This window comes from Scaptodrosophila lebanonensis, unplaced genomic scaffold, assembly GCF_003285725.1.
Source record: "Scaptodrosophila lebanonensis strain 11010-0011.00,11010-0021.00 unplaced genomic scaffold, SlebRS2 tig00000098-arrow-pilon, whole genome shotgun sequence".
Lineage (NCBI taxonomy): Eukaryota > Metazoa > Arthropoda > Insecta > Diptera > Drosophilidae > Scaptodrosophila > Scaptodrosophila lebanonensis.
The window spans coordinates 791,301-808,822 of NW_022060568.1; the positions used below are offsets into that span (position 1 = coordinate 791,301).

The window sequence follows — 17,522 nt, forward strand, 5'->3', positions numbered from 1 at the left end:
AAAACTTCCCATGAAGTATTTCAGTAAGTGCAGGCTTCCAACAATTCCAATTCCAATTCTATGCTTCCAGTCACTGTTTCTTGCGAGTGCTTTTCCAAATTTTTTCCACTGCATGCTTTCAGCGTATATTCTTTTCGTAAATACTTCCAGTCAGCTTCCAGTGAACGCTTCCAATAAAACTTCCCATGAAGTATTTCAGTAAGTGCAGGCTTCCAACAATTCCAATTCCAATTCTATGCTTCCAGTCACTGTTTCTTGCGAGTGCTTTCCCAAATTATTTCCACTGCGTTCTTTCAGCATATATTCTTTTCGTAAATGCTTCCAGTCGGCTTCCAGTGATAAAACTTCCCATGAAGTATTTCAGTAAGTGCAGGCTTCCAATAATTGCAATTCTATGCTACCAGTCACTGTTTCTTGTTTCAGTCAGCTTTCAGTGATTGCTTCCAATAAAACTTCCCATGAAGTATTTCAGTAAGTGCAGGCTTCCAACAATAGCAGCTTTCTGCTCCGCTTCCAGTTACTCCACTCAAAGAGTTTTTTTTACTGAGCTCTTCTATGTTACTTCCAGATTTTGTGTAATTTTTCAGAGAATACTTTCACAAGCCACTTACAGAGCGGGCCTTCAGTAAATTGTTTAAATAAACTCTTTCAGGCATTCCAGTGAAGGTGATTCCCTTAAGTACTTCCACTGCATTGTTCCAGCGAGTGATCTTATTCACAATATTGAATGTAAAACAACTTGTTTGCATTATTTTCCATGGCCAACACTAAATCGTTTTTCACACGATCTGAGCCAACAAATATATAAATGTCGTAATAACCGAATAAGCTGACAAATTGCGCTGAAAACGCGCCCTAAAGAACGTGGGCGCATAAAAACAGAAAATAACTGAGGAAAGCAGCAATTAAAAACCCAGCAACGACAACAACAACAGATACTACACTAATGCGAGCACAAACAAATAAAAATTCATAATCGAGCTATATTATATAATTTTTGTTTCTTTTGTTTTACGCCTTTGGCAGCCAACGGCATAATTATTATTACTATTTTTCTTCTTCTTTTTTTTTCATTTTCGTCGTTATTTGTGGTAACTTCTTTTTTTGTAGCCTTTTGTTTTTGTTATTGGTTCGGAAGCGGCCTATTTTCACGCACAGCGATGATTATAAGACAATTATTACAATATTTGTTTATAAATTTTAATTGCTTTTATTTTCTACACCATCTTTTCCCCCTCGTACATGCCTTTTGTTGTTTTGCATAAGCGCGAGTCGTCAATTCAATTATGCCGCCAAGAGCTGGCAGCGTCTGCCGTCTCCGACTGACAAGTTTGTCTATATGTCTATATAAATATCTACATACGTATGTAGTATGTGTGTGTGTGTATGTGTATGTAATTCTCTGTTCATTTGTATGCCGATGTCGCTGTGGGTGTCGCGATAAACACTTTTTGCGGAAAGAAAGTAAAAGCTGCCAAATTCAATTGTGCGCGCATGCATCGAGGAGGCGAGAGGGGCGGCCGAAAAGGCGGGCTGCCGGGCTGTCGGGCTGACGGGCTGATGGCCGGGTTCGTGTATTGAACGGATGGTCTGGTCGTTCGCACACTCAGGTGCCCAGAAAACCACTCCAGCGTCAATTAAATGGGTTTTTTTTCTTCTTTTCTCTGCCAAACGTGCAAAATAAAAAAGTAAAACAAAACGGTCGTGCTGCGCCGGCATGCCAATGAAGTGAATAAAGTTAACACTATAAATATATACGTATATTAGTGTATATATAACTTTTAGAAAACTATAACCAAGGGGCAAGAAAACAAAGTAGAAAAAACTGGAAAAAACACTGCGGGCATTCCGCACAATTTACGTTTCAATAGAGCAATAGTTTAGTGTCTGTTTATACTTAGTAGTTGAAAGTTACTTCAAGTTACAACAGAAATTATTTTAAAGAAGAAATACAATATTGAGAGTAATAATCTAGTCTATTAATGGTCTGTACTTGAATTTCGAAAGCCTGTTCTATAAATATTGTTATTGTTCAAAAAATAATTAAAGACCACTTCGTTGCTTCAATTCATGGCAGTTTCCAATTCGTGGCACACGTACAATAAACTTTGTATGCTCTACGACACAGTTTACAAACTGTTTTACCGAGAATTCTAATCGCCAAAAGAGGCGTGGCAGATGTATGCAGACTCATCGTACACATAGCGAGTTTATTAGAAAAACTTTTCTGTTTATTTCAATATGGAAATAAAATACAATTCACACAACTCGTTATGGAGTCGACAAACGACATCAAAAAAGGAGGAGGTTCTCAATTCGTCTGGTTTTTTGTTTAAATTTATTTTGTTTATGTTTCGAAAAGAAATTAAAGAAATGATCGCTATTGCAAAATCGAAAAAACATAACTCTCCTTATATACGCTATTTGAATAATACATTAACAACATATATTATCGATGGCAACTAATTCCTGAGACCTTCTCATACACTGAACATTTCACCAACTTTATTCAATTATTTAATAAAAAATGTTAGCTTCCAGCCTTGGTTGTATATGAGTTGCTACTAAGATGTGATTAGTTGAAAATAATTTGATATTGCATTTATAATTTGTAACTAATACTTTTGTATTATATCTATTTATTTAATTATAATTTGCAATTGAGTTTTTTTGTGCAAACGTAAAGAAATATATTTCACAAAGGCGTATCTATAAATAAAGTGATAGCTACATAAAGAATCTAGTCTGTGTAGATGTTGAAGTGTTCGCCTGCTTTAGTATTGAATACCCACACGGTACCCACACTTTTTCCACACTGTACCCACACTTTTCCCCGCTTCAATATGATATACCGAGCTTACCGTTTTATTATACTATATATACATTATTATTGGTAGTCTTTTGTTACGATGCTTAAATAAATAGAAACTCTTTTAGTATTGTAATTGATTTCTGAACCGATCGTTTCTATGGCAGCTACATGATATAGCTTATCGATTTTGATTAAACTTCAGATTATGATTAAAGAATCCAGAAATACGAAGTTAGTTTAAGACGTCATACAAAGTTTGATTTTGGCACCAATAGGTCAACTATACAAGTATAACATACTTGTATTGATGCTGTATTTATTTTGTTAACAAACTCGTTCTGCGTATGAATAAAACAACCATAATATTCTTCGTGCTCATAGTATATAGTAGTACATAGTAAGTAGTACTCAATACGTGCCTAGAATGTGGGGTCTGGGACACCTTCTTCTGTCGGACGCTTGCTAGCATACCCTTAAGTAAAAACCTTTGTAGCCTTGCAAATAACCCACTGTCGCTCAAACTGTGGCCCCCAACTGTGCACAGTTTGAGAATTACTTGTTGCTATTAAAAAGTTGCAATGTGCAGAGGTCGGCGCTGACCTTTGCCACACCTTCGTCCAATTAGGCGTTACTCATGCGCCCTGTTGCATGCATAAACAGACCTCTAGTGCCACTCAGCATGGCTTATGGACACACACACACACACACACTTATATGCATATACATATACACATGGCGGCAAGGTTTGGCATTTACTGATGTTTTTTCTGCTCTTTTCTTTGCTTTTCGCTCCGGTTTTCTGTTTTCAGCTTTTCTTGTTATTCCCAGCCAGGTGCAAATTGGACTGAACTCGCCTCGGCTCGGCTCGGCAGGGCTTAGCTCGGCTCGGCACCGCTCAGCGACAGCCAGCGCGGCTTTTGTGTCAACTGATAACATTGTCCACATAGACAAAACCAACAGCAACAACAATAACAACAACAAGAACTAGAACATCTGCGGTTGGGCGGCATCGCTTATGTTGCCATTAAAGGTGCACAGCTTGGCGCTGGCCTTTGCTTTTTACAGTTTGTGTTGCCGTTGTTTTTGTTGTTGTTGTTGTTGTTGAGAGGAAGGGGTGCGAGCGAAGCTGAACATGAAGCAGTAGCAACAACAGCAGCAGCAGCAACATGGTCAACGCTTCATCATGGGCTCGTATGTGGTGAGGCGCGCACAGTCACCGCCAAAAAAGTGTGACCACCTCCATTAACACTTCGTTTGATTTTTTTTCTGATTTCAACGCTTTTCTTCGATTAGATAGAAAAGTCAAAATAAAAATATACGTGTTTTTAAGTTTTTTGAAATTTTTTGATTTTTTATTTTTTTTTTTTTACAAAAAACGATGTGTTTTATTTTTACATTAAAGTTGTATCTGGGGTCAAAAAATGTCTGTAAATAAAAATTTTAAAAACAATTTATTCGTTTTATTAAAGCTTAATGCGACCCCATATTTATCGCATTTTTAGTTATACTTTTTATATTTTAAAATATTTAATACAAAAATCCTCTAATTTGCTTGCATTCCACGAATCACAAAATGGGCGCCAAAAGTGATCATAATTTCAATACACTAGCTTATTTCAGTGGAAGCAAATCAAATACACTTAAAATATAATGTGTAGAACTACATCAAATAGAAACTTTGCAAATTTCGCGCATAAATTGTAAAATAATTGAGTTTAAGCGGTATGTTGCAGATATGTATCTCAGACATACGTAGGGTTAAATGCGAACATTGTGCAATTCACATTTTAAATGAATATTGTAAGTCGCAAGTTGGTTCTTAATTTGTTTAATTTTCGCTTCCTTTCTTTAAAAATCAAATCTCTTTACAATAACCTTACTATATGTTGACAAACAATACCGAACGATCTCTTACTTTCCAGCAAATTTACAATTTCAAAAAATATCAGCACTAATCTTTAGTTTGTTTTAAATTAATTCGAAAAAAACGAAAGATACATTTAGTTCAAAAAATTTGTATTTTAAAGCAGGTATTATTTAAAATTAAATATATACTTATGTATGTATAAGTTTGATAAAAATTTAATTCCAAAATTCTACTTCAATAATCACGGAGTTCGCTTTGCAAATGAGCAAAGTATTTAAAATATTTAATTAAAGCAAACAGGCTATAATTAATTTGAATTAAATATGGAAAACACAGTATAGCATAATGTTTCTATTATAATCCATATTTCGGTCCCATCTATGTTTTTGTTTTTGTCATAATATTCAATTTTTGTTTGGAAATTATTTAATACATACACGTAGTATGTCTGCTTATATAAGCACAGCTAGCAGGAATAACTTGTGTGTGAATTAGAAGTGAAGGGCAGCTATTTATTGTAGTTTTAATCATCTGTATTTCAGTTTTTCAGTTCTGCCTGTTCTTTTAATTTCTGCATAAACAATATGTTGCAAAATATTTTTACTAACTTCAGGGTTAGCCATTCGTTGAAGAAATACATTTTGAACGTCAACTTTGTAAAGCATTTGAAAGGTATTTTTGGTTACTGGACATTAACGATATTTATGGTTCAACTTTAGCGTAATTTGAATAATTATTGTTGATTGCTGACCACGACTGTACTTCAGACATGCAGCGTGCCAGCTGTGTTGAACTGCCATGTTCTAAAGCGAGCTCAGCAGCTACCCAGTCGGACTTGTAAACACAATACAAGTGTTTATCGACGCATAAAATATTTCACTTTCTTTAGTGGAGACAAGACGCTAAATATAATACATAATTTTGTTGTACTTTAAAAACATATATTTCTTTATATACCCTATGAAAACTTAAATATTTTACTTGCTTTTGGGGAGACACGACAATACAAGTATATATAATAATTTTGTTGTGCTTTAAAAACATATATTTATTTATATACCCTTCAATGGGTGTTAAAATAGATCTTTATTCTTCCTTGGTCATTGACCGTGAACTATGTTTAATAACGCTTAATAAGGTGGGCTATGTAATCTTTTATTATGTTTTATTAGAAAGCATTATCTTTCATTAGAAATCACCGATTTTATATAGTCCATTAGATATCATTAGAACATTCTCAATATGCAATTGCAACATTTCCCATAGTTTCAAAAATAAACAAGTTTTAGATGCAAAAATTATTTGTATATTTGTGGTTATATACATAGTTACCTGACATGGTCGGCCTCGATATACTATATATCTGTATTATCTGTGTCCGTCAAAAAGAAACCACGTTGGATGATTACAACATTGCGTTTGGCATTCGCCTCCTCTTGCTGATCATATATGTATGTCTATATATCATTCTTCCTTCTGGATGTTACAACCTTACACCAATAAACAAAATACACTCACACTTTGCAGTGAAGTGTTTGCAAATGGGAAAAATTGCCACGAAAAAGTAAGTCTAATAAACCGAACGCATTCATTTTTAAACATCTTACAGCGAGTTCAACTGGGAAGCCACATATACATAATCAGATATATGTATGTATATGTACACACACACCCACTTACACCGATTTGGAGCTCTGTTGTAAATCGTGCGGCATCGTGCACCGCGCCACAGACACATCGGCAACCTCGTTGCCAGCAGCCTGTGTGGCGTCCAACGGCAGGCACTGGGACTGGCGTCGGCATCGGCAACGGCATCAGCATCAGTTGGCTTTTGTTTCTCATTGTGGCAGGTCGGTCCTGTACGGCCCCAGCACAGATACATATATAAAAAGAATTCAGACGCGTGGAAATCTACGTAAAAAAATTCAGCGGCAGTTGCGGATTTGAATTTTTGATGCGTGGATTTTTTTTTATTGGCAGCCAAGACAGCTTCTTTCTTGAAAGTGAACTCAGCATATTGCACAGGAATACTATATTGTGTCCTTTGTGACTTTGTGCTGTAATTTTTGCTCAAAAAGTTGTCAGTGTGGAACATATACTTACTTATATATGTATATACATTTATATATATGTATATATGTATAGCTAATTAAAAAGTTTGTAACTATGCGTTCTGTTTGCTTCCATCGCTGCTGCTGCCTCTTCAACCTGTAAAGCGTGGCAGAGGGGGCATGCAACGAAGTGGAGTGAAGGGTGTCAAGTGAAGAAGTTAAGGAGTGACCATTGACCGGCGGTAAGTACACAGTCTTTTAGATGCAATCAAGCGGCACACACTGCGGAAGGCTCCCACATATTTTTGCATTTTAATGAGCTTGTAATATACTTGGCTTTTCTCTCGCACTTTCTTTCGATTTTTGTTTGATTTGTTGCCATTAACTTGCAAATCTGCTTAGACACAGGGCTGAAAAAAAAACAAGATTGTGCAAGTCCCTTAATTGTGGGATGCGGTTCAGAAATTCCCATTGACTTTCAAATTTATTTCATATCTTTCTGAAACTACATATTTTTAGCTACATCGGCATTTAAAAAAAATGAAAATGAAAGCGCAATGTAATATGGAGTGTCATATTTGAAATATAAACTAGTAATGAACAATTTCTTAGCAATATTATTGCAATGCATTGTATTCTTGGAAGCTTACGTACAATCTCTTTTATAATTATAATAATGGTTTAGAGCTAAGAAAAATCTTCAAGTTCGTTTTATCGTCTTCGTTTTCTGGTTTCTGGTTTTACTGGTCTACAATTTAGCTGATCTGTATAGACTAGAAATAATGCCATCTTAACATAGAGTCTTAATATAATTTTTGCAATTCATATGATAGGGTTACACAAATTGTCCGAGGATTCAAAATAGTTCAATACAAGTTGAACCGAAAATTGGAAATTTCTGAACGCTTTCTGATCTCTCGGACTGCCTAGGTATGCAACACAATTTGAAAAAGTTCTATGTAAACTAAATGGGTTCAGTTGACACTGTTTTCGTTCAAAATCGGGCTTAAAGTCGCCCGAATCCGGCTGAAAATGTCAAGGACCTTTTTTAAAGCTGACATAAGCTCTAAGAAATCTCTCAGCTTACTCTAAGTTCTTTCAAAATCACACAAACGTTGGCCTTAGTTAAAAATTGAGTAACATATTGTGATTGGAAAGAAAACGATATGTAGATAATAATAAATAAAATTATATGTTGTCCAAAAAATAAAACATTAATAATATAAAAAATTAGTCTATTGGCTTACAATTACTTCAAATTGCAATAAAAGGAAGTCCGAATTTTTAGAACTAATTTAGAACTTCTGAAATCTATATAGTTTCGGCTGCAGCTGCGGAAGTGGCTCAAAAGTGGCTCAAAATCATTTTAAAAGCGCTTCTACATATGATGAACCTTAAAATCGGTTCGAAATGTAAATAACTTTAAAAGGCTGCCCATAAAAAAAAATTGATTAGTTTCGAAATAAATTTAAAAACCAATTTTAACTGAAACCGCTGCAAAACCGCGGCTTAAAAAGTGATTTCCTAAATTATAGTCAGTTTAACTTGTTGGTTAAAACTGCTTTGCTATGCAATTGGTTCGAAGAAGTTCGCCTTTACAGAGCGTTAAAAAGTTGACAAAAACAAGAAGAAGAAAATGCTTAGTTTCAAAATTCTTTCGAAAATCAGTTCATTGGTTCAGTTAGCCAAGTTCGCATAAAACTTGATTTAAATGCTTGCCATCCCTGCTCTGCCCGCCCTGCTCGGCTTGCTGGGCCTGCTCGGCTTTCTGAGCATGGCTGGCTGCCGTCTGCCTTTTCCAGATTTGTGGCGTCGCCTTTTCGTGAATGTCGCCGGCGCCCTTTTTATTGCTCATTTTGTCTTTGTTCGCATAATTGCCGTGACACTGACACTGAGCTGCCCCCCGACGCGTCGGTGCTTGTGGCACGTGCCCCCATTTCTTGCCGCTGGACTCCAATTTGTGCACCTTGCCCAGACGCATTTATCAAGTGGAGAAGCTGTGGCGCTCACTTGACATTTGGTTAGTTAGTTGGTGCCAAACATAAATTAATAACTTCGTCCCTCGCCGAATTTGCTGGCATATTGTTTATTTATTATTTATAATCGAATGCGGCTCTATATTCGGCCTATACTTTGCATAAACAAAAAAAGAAACAACAGCAACAGCAACAAAATGGAAAAAGGAAAAAAGAAAAGGCAAATCGAGTGAACAGCGACGGCATGTGGAAAGCATCAATGCCATTAGTATGAATGTTTCATTTGCTTGGTGGGCCGGCAGCCGGTTGATTATAAATGTCCAGAGGGGCTCGTTCTATTATGCATGATGGGCTCTGTGCGTGTGTATTATCAGTCCCTGCCATCATCCTTACCACCTTCTTCTCCTCTGGCTCTTTATGGGCAAAGTTGGTCCTGTTTCGTAGCTGCTGCTGCCATTGTTGTCATTCAATTTGAAAACATCGTTAAGGTTTATATTTTTAGTGCCTCGGATGCGTGCGTTTTATTGAATTCCGACAGGAGTACATAGTATACACGTATATAGAATTGGTAGACCCTTCTCCATCCATTTGGTCTTGCCAATTGGTTGGCGAAGGAGGGGGGTGTTATATGAGGCGCTGAGTCAATCTGTTGACCCACATTGTTGAGTGGCGCCATGTTGACCGTCAATCAGTTGTCGCCTGTCAGTTGAACTGCAACTAATGTGCAATGCGATAGAGCCACATCCATTATTTACGATCTATATATCCATCTGGCATCCAACTGATGCAATGTAGAGTTGAAAGAAAACGCGGCATGTTTAGTTACTTTTTAACAATTTATAAAAAAAAACAAAACAAAGGAAATGGTTCCGAAGTTCAAAAGTTAATTTGTAGCTCGATTCGGCTTCAATAATAGACTGTCTCTTACATTTCGCTATATTTCAAGTTTCTAGACTAACAACTGTTCAGTTTCTATAAAAGAAAACTAAAGAAACTAACAAATAACAAAGAAATAATTAGAATCAGTTTCAAATCCTAGAGCGGGCTCAATAAATAAACAATAAAGGTCTGCCCTCTTCCATGGGTTACACACATTCACACTTAACTGGTAAAGCTCTTGGGTACAAGATATAAAAAACAGCATCATTAGCATGTAATACATTTATAAATTATTTATTTATTATAACTTTCAATTAGTCGTAAATATCAATGTGATTTTATGGGCAGAGCAATGTAAATGTTATCATTTCAGAAGTAAGTTAAACCATATTTCCAGTTCAACTACAAAAAGACTTTGGAAGATAGTTAATATCATTAAATTCCAAAAAATATTGGCAAACCAACGCGACTGGCAATGTAATGAAGAAAGTCTGTTCCAACAGTTTCAAACTTCGCAGCTTTCTTAAAGTAAATCGAACAAAACACGTTTTTCCAAAAATCAAAACTAAACTTATTAAAAACCACGACATCACATCAAATAATCTGCAGACCTGCCTCAGCGTTCCACGCCTCCATTGAAATTTGAATGAAACTGCCTCCAGCTGGCATCAATAAACTCATATATCTTTATTCGAAACTATTATAAGCCAACAGAGTGGAAAATAGCAACAATTATAAAGGAATACAAAAAGAATTAGTTACTCTACGTGCTTTCTAGCTCAAGAAAGCCTTTCTAAAGCTCGACTTAAGCAAAAAAAAAAAAAGGTCGAGAAATTAAAGCACATGCCTAGAAACACTTTAAGGATAGGGAACTTCGTGGATAAAATAGAACACCATTTAATGACATTCTATTGCCAAAAATCCATACTATATGTATTTTAGTTTAAATGGCATTCATTCAGTTGCAGGTCAGTAAGCTGAGTTGCAATTTGTTTGGCTTATGCTGACTGCCCTGTTCAGGACCTTAGGCTTATCATATATTCAGGTATTCAAATGGTATATGGGTGAATTTTTTGTTAAAAGACTCCTTTAAACATTGTTAGCTAGAAATGCAAGGTGAGAAAAATTCCTTTAAGATGACCATTAATGAACAACAAAGACACTTATCTGCATTATAATTGAAATGAAAAAGCCTTTATTTAACAAATTATATTGAAAATAAGTAGCAAGTCTTCATGTCTTCATCTCCTGAAATGTTCAAACTTGCAACTAAATTAAGCATTTTCTCAGGCTTAATTATTTAACAACAAATCCATTAATCTCAATTGTTTGCCTGCACTCTGCTCCCTTATTACCTGATTATAGTTCGCAAATCGTAAACTCGAATGGCCAATTACATTTTAATGTCAGCTACGATAAAGTGTTCGATATTATGAAGGGGCAATACACTTGATTGTTCAAAGCTTTAACTGGCCATAAATCACGCTTTTAAATGCCTTAACCCCCTCTTGCCCCCTCCGACTTGTCATTGCTGCCATAAAGCAGCCCGCACATTTCGCAATCTGACATGCAAATGCATCCATCTTATCAGATTTCAGTTGCAGAACGACATCTGCAAATTGCGCTTTGTCAAATACTATACATACATATGTATATGTACTTGTATATATGTATATTTGTATATAGTAGGTACGCCTATTTATGCATTTTTGCATATTCGCATATATATTATCGGCAGGTTGCGGAACCAACTGATTACCTTCGTTTAGTTGCGCGGCATGCTGCATAATGTTTGCCTAACCAGCCGTGTGGACGGCTCGCTTGCCAACTGCAACTGAAGTGTCAAGGAGTGGCGTGAAGCCGGCGAGGACTATTCTCTGGTATTACTTTAGCCCGCGTTTGGAGAAGTGGATTTATTTGAAATTGCGTATACGCCCTGTCGCTGGCAAGCAAGCAGAAATAGGTGAGGACGTGCCTGCCATACTAGTATGTACAGCAGGCGCCTCACAATTTTGTTGCTGCTGCCATGAAAAATTCATATGTTTGAGTGATTTTTGCGCTGAGCGTTGAGTCAAGGTGCCACACGCTCGTTTGTGCCCCAGTCAGATACCCCCAGTCAATGCCCGTTACACTCGCCAGAAAAATTAATTTCGAAATCAATTTCATTCCCTTTCCAAGGTGAAGCAATGAGAAACAAATTTGACAATATCTAGATCATTATCATGATAGAAAAGTTTTCTGTAAAGCAAATAAGAACTTTAAAAAATGTTCACTGATGACTACTATCTAGAAAATAAATATAGTTCCAATAAAGGTATAATTTTACAAAACTTGGAACACTCAGCAAAACAATTTATTTCAACATTAATTGCATTTCATTCAAAGGTAGGACTTTGCACATTTTCAGATCAAAGTTTGCCTTTTTTGGAAATAAGTTCTACCATGAAATTTTACTCATGTCTGGTGGCCAGAAACCAAATTATTTTAATAAGTACGAGAAAAAGAAAGGAACTCTAAATACATTTTGAGATGAAAACTTCGAATGACACAAGTAGTGCGATAAGCGTTAGGATTTGTAGCAAGAAAAATAATATATTCCTGCTGTAATTTAAGTTGCATTCATTTAATATCAGGTTAGGTCGTTTATATCGCTTATTTTACCTGACCAATGCAGAATGCAATCATAAAAAAGCAATCGGAAAACTAAGTAGTGCGATTACTTCGATCGGCTTGCTATTTTGCCGATCAGTTGTTTTTGTATTTGATGCATAATTTTAATAACATTTGTGACATGACCAGGGAACAACAAATAGATATGCATTATTTGGGAGCGCAAGCGCAAGCTGAAAGGACAGCGGATCTGCTTTAAGTGTTTCTTTAAAGTAGTGCGCAAACGATCCTGGAAAAAGCTCGGTGAAGCAGCTCAAACGCTGTCCAAGCCAGGACTAACAGCCAGCAAAGTTTTTCTCTGCATGGGGTGGGTTCGTCTAACATAAGCTGCTTCCATAAAGTCAAATAATAAATCAAGATGAATAAAAAAGAAGGGGCCAAATTTTTTTTGGAAAAATAAACCAATATTTTGCCAAAGTTAGCTTAACACGGCAGATTCCTGTCGCAGCTGATCGTATAATGTTATTTCCGCGTAAATAGTCTAAATAAAGTAGAAATGTTTAATAAAAACATTTGCTTATCTGTACAGCATGAAAACTAAGAACCATAAAGGAATTTTAAAGAAAATGTGTTAATAATTGGCCAGTGGCATTATATTTAAACGAACGCGATAGGCGTTAATATTTAAATGGAGTTAGAAGCTTTGCCATAATATTCCAGCACATGCTTTTCAATATACACGGTAGATTGGTTCCAGAAACAACCGTGTAAAAAAAGACATTGATCATATATATCAAAAATAGGTGATTGGTTCCTTATCTCTAAAGAAATATATGGGATATTTTTAATTTTCAAGCCGTGTTATATCAAAACCGTGTAAAAACAAAATTAGGTGTATTTCAACGAGTCATTTCTTGAGGCGTCAAAGCAGAATTCAATGGACAGCAAAGAATTTCCTGTTGTCGTTCTACATTTTTAAACATTTTCAAAATGAATTAATCGGCAAGCAGCTTAAATTTTGATATAGCACTTGGATTTTCCCTAAGTGGAGCGGATTCAGGCTTTACATTAGTAGCCGCTTTTGATGCTGATGCTGCTGTTGCTTCAGTCTTTATGCCATAATTGAAAATGGCTCAAAAGAAATGAAAGAAATGCAGTACAGAGCTGAGAGCTTGTTGCGATTGCCTTGCAGCAATCCATTATTTATTTTTTTTTTTTTTGCCAACTGCTGTGTCAAATGCAGCGAAAAATGCCACGAAAAATCGTAAGCCCTGAAACGTGCAGCAACAAATAGGGATAAAGAGAGAGGGAGAGGAGAGGGAGAGAGTGAATGTTCTTTGGCTTTCAATTGTTTTTGCTGCGACCCGCTTTTCATTAAGCTAATTTAATTGGCTTGCGTTTGCATTAACTGGCTTAGGCGTCGCGTCGTTTGCATTTTGCCCTCGAAGCAGAGTGCGTTGCCCTTTCGGAGCATCGCCACTAAAGCGTCGTAAAGCGTCAACTTTGCTGCTGTTTGCCGCGCTGCCATCATTATAGACGTCGCAGTCGCAGTCGACGGCGACGGCGACGTCATCGTCACCGTCTTTGTTGCCGACGCATTGGGTATCAAATTATCGTTTAGATTTATAGCCACACGCAGCCTCCGAAGTTGTTTTGTTTTGTTGTTGGTTTTTGTGTTTCTCTCTCTCTCTCTCTGTTTGTGTGTTGCTGGTGTGGCGTGTTGCGTGCTTTTAGGCGCATCGTTTTAAATTTTTATGGCCAAGCACTGCTGCCTAACAACAACAACAACAGCAATGCAAACAAAGTTGTTAGAAAAAATTGCATTGCTTTTATTTATGTCAAATGGCAACAGCTGCGGCCGTTAAATTTGTTTATGCATTTCATTGCCCTTTTATAGCGTTTTTAGTGGCCAGTGGGGATTGCGGAAACTGGGGGACATGTGTGGGTTTGTGATTTCACAGCTGTTTTTTTCCCCCCCCCGCTGAGCCAAGCACAACAGCTTAGAATCAGCTGCACTGATTATGGAATTACAAGCTTGTCGTGTTTATGGCTCCCATAAGTTATAAAAAAAGAAACATCATTATGTTATTCATTTTGGCAAATAAAACCCCTAGTATTCTCACTCAAAATATTTGTCTTGCTGAAATTTAAAAAAAAGCAAAACAAACATAAATCTCGACACTAAGCAAAAAGCATCAATTTCTAGATATACAAATATATATAGCAGACGTTATAGTTTGTGCAAAAATTAGCTTTAACTTCACTTCCTTTTATAGCCCCAATACCTAGGCTTTGTTCTGCATTCCTCATTTGCAATTAAAAGCCTTTAAAATTTTTAAACAACCAATTAAATATTTATTTCTGCTCCTTACAAATACACTTAAGTTAAATTCAACTTCGCTTTCAAATCTGCCGAGTAAAAGCAAACTAAACTCTTACTTTAATTACTTTCTATTTACCTCGAAAAACTGCGCACACATTGTAACGTTCCTTCCCGAACTACACTTTAATGCTTGGCTTTGGAAAGAAAACTATGTACGTTATTAACTGATATAAGTGCATGTGACACTTTCGAGTAGAACTAAGCATTAAGTGCACAACATTTAACGCTCGAATGCACATCAAAGGGTACACTACACACTCATGCATAAAAGATTTCAAACGCTAGACAACTGTTTCGGATACTTTTGAAGCAAAATGCTGCACAACTTTGAGATAATACTGAAGAGGAAGCAACTGAAAGTGCATGGAAATTGAAAGTATAATCTTAAAGAGTATATTTAAATGCATGTTAATGATAGCAGGTCATGAGATTGATGCATTTTAGTTGAAAAGTTTCAAAGTTTGAGCATAGATTGAGCCAATCAGAAACGCCTGATGGCTGTTAACTATGTTAAATACATTTAAATTGGTTGGTCAAACGAAAATAAATTTCATTTAAAATCTAAATATTAGATTTTCGCATCAGGTAGAATCAAAACTAATACAACACACTCACATAATTGACTTACTTTATTTGTGCACAAATGTTGAGCCCCTCGATGTTTTCTTGTATACCACGACTTTTTCTTCCTTACTCTTTACATGATATGCTTATTCTAATTCCAATAAGTTGTAGTTGTGCTACTTGACTTGCGTCATAATGCCGGATTTTTCTTGGGCTGTAAATAATAATTAATCATATAGCAACCAATTAAGTCACCTTAAAGCTAATTTTCTCTAAAGTCATAGAAGATGAAAACATCATCAAAGGGAGATTCTAATAAAAGTAAGTGGGGCCTTCCTTGGACTTCATTGACAGTAGCAAGCTTTTAGAAACACTGCCATATGATGCTACCCGTTGGTCTGCTGAACTAGCATGCTATTATACGTATTAGATCAGATTTTCAGAATATTTGCATTACCAAACTTCCATTTATATATGCACAACATGTAATTGAATTTGAACAGCTAAGTCTTCATGCGCATTTTATCTTCAAAATGCGAATATGTGCCACTTAAAGATGATGGAGGGATTTCCTTTCAAAGGCACACAAACGCCATCTCTTTGTTAGCGACATGGGAGCGGCATGTACATTTTTCTATGCATTATTTTTCGATGTGCGTACCTCTCACAATTTCATATTTTTGCATAGAGTATTTTTTTGTCCCGACCCCTTTTTTTTTAGATTTCAGTAGAACTGTTTTTTGATGTTTATGATAAGAAATATTTGTACATACTCGTATGTTGCGCGACCGCAATAAGTAGGCTACACAATTTTCCCCATAAAGGTTATCTGAAAAATAAATCGATGTATGTATGTATGTGCATCACAACAAATAATGGCAGTGTGTTAGCAACAAACAGACTCATAGAAAGGGTTGGCGCTTCCCTTTATAGACCTCGTTGCATGGCAAAGCTCCAAAAATTAGACAGCATCACATTTATACGCAGACACGCCCACACAAGACAGTTGACAGCTACACACAAGCACACACACATACACACTCACACACACACACACACACACACACACACACACACAAACACAAACAAACATGCCACAGCAACAGGCGAAATCCGCATCGTTTGTTCTTTCAACATTCTTGAGCTCAACCGGCAACACAAACTTTTATAAATTCATTAAGAATTTTAAATATGCATAAACATAATTTGGTTTTGTAATTAAACATTTTTTGTTTTTGGCAGTCAACGCTGACGTCGCTTCATATTTTCTAGGCCTGAGCTCGAGGCCGTATGGTGACACCGGGCGTATGAGCAATGTGCCGAGTTAAATTCGTGCCTTTATTAATTTAATCACTTCGGTGTCTTTGTGCTCTGCCTTTTTTGGCCAAATGGCGACAGCTTTCAGATACCAGCTTGCCTGGCCTGGCCTGGCCTGACCTGACCTGGCATGAGGGCTTGGGGAAGAGCAGGTCGGGTGGTTAGCTGGCGGTGCCAGCAGCCATCAGTCAAGGTGTGGCTGCCGCACATAATCAAGAGAAATCAAACGAAACGCGCGCTGAATTTTAAACAATTGCCTAGGCAAAGAAAATATATATGTATATGTATATATGCGAGTAAAATAAAAATAAAAGTTAATGTAAAAAATGCCGAGCAATAGTCGAGCGGTCGTCGCTGCGACGTGACTCTGCAACAGAATGGCAGACAGATGAGAGAATGAATGAGTGGTTGTGGGTGGTTGTGCAGCGGCCACTCAGCGCCTTTTCATGTTGCGGTAAATATCCTGTGACGTTTTTTAAACGTGTTTAAGCCTGTCATTTCTTGGCCCAGAGGCTTGTAATGCAACGAAGAAAGCAGCTGCAGCTGCAACCTCAAAGCGAATTAAACTGTATACTCGTATATAGCTCCCTATAGTCTTAAATTACAGCAAATTTTGTGTACAACTTGACATTAAAAAATTGACATTGCAGTTATTTGTATTACTTACGCCTAACAAGGCTTTTGGTTCACCTCTTTGTTGAAGCAGTCGCTCGAGTTACATACATTCTGGCAAATAATGACTGAGGAGGACTAATGATTCCGGCACTCTAGCTATGTATCTTAAAAATAGAAACTTGCGGGAAGATTTAAAGGCTCCTGATGGTAGACTGGAAATTTCTAAAATCTTGTGCCTATTATGGGTAACATACAAGGGCGTAGCAAGCTTTTACCAAAGGGGGGGGGGCCAAAAAATTAAAATATTGATTAAGTAATGCCCGATGCATTTAAAAAATAATTTATGCATATGATCAATGAAGAAACTTCAACAAATCCAACGAAGATCCATCTTAAGGCGAAATAGTGCGTCATAATAATGAACGTGTGGTCGACTTTATATGGAAAA

General features: G+C 36.6%; 1 protein-coding gene across 1 annotated transcript in view; it reads left to right on the forward strand.

The window, feature by feature from the left end:
- The first annotated feature begins 6,846 nt into the window (after window positions 1–6,846).
- The window catches only part of LOC115627792, a 59,749-nt gene continuing 49,073 nt past the window's right edge, over window positions 6,847–17,522 (forward strand). Inside the window, exon 1 of the mRNA XM_030523612.1 lies at window positions 6,847–6,972. The gene's annotated coding sequence lies outside the window, so the exon portion shown is untranslated. The remainder of the gene's footprint in view (window positions 6,973–17,522) is intronic.